General features: G+C 29.4%; 1 protein-coding gene across 1 annotated transcript in view; it reads left to right on the forward strand.

The window, feature by feature from the left end:
- Positions 1–282, forward strand: part of LOC112156560 (proton myo-inositol cotransporter) — a 158,582-nt gene that overhangs the window by 11,697 nt on the left and 146,603 nt on the right. The gene's annotated exons all lie outside the window — the stretch shown is intronic.

Raw genomic sequence — 282 nt, forward strand, 5'->3', positions numbered from 1 at the left:
ACTCATAGGTGAATTTTTAAAGAACTACTGACACTCTGCAGAAACTATGATGCATGTTTTTTGATTTAGTATAAAAATGCTATATTTATAAATCAACTATTTTACAATAGTTCAAAAGATGATTGAAGAGGGACCACTCTATCAATTTCTTATGGGGGTTTAAATGTTTTGTTTGCAAACTGGCTTCAAAGCTTTTGCATATTGTTTCATTTTTATGATCTTTCTTTTTATGGTCTTTCATGTGTTTTTTCTTTGCGATAAAAACTGACAGGAGTGACTTAT

This window comes from Oryzias melastigma, linkage group LG23, assembly GCF_002922805.2.
Source record: "Oryzias melastigma strain HK-1 linkage group LG23, ASM292280v2, whole genome shotgun sequence".
Lineage (NCBI taxonomy): Eukaryota > Metazoa > Chordata > Actinopteri > Beloniformes > Adrianichthyidae > Oryzias > Oryzias melastigma.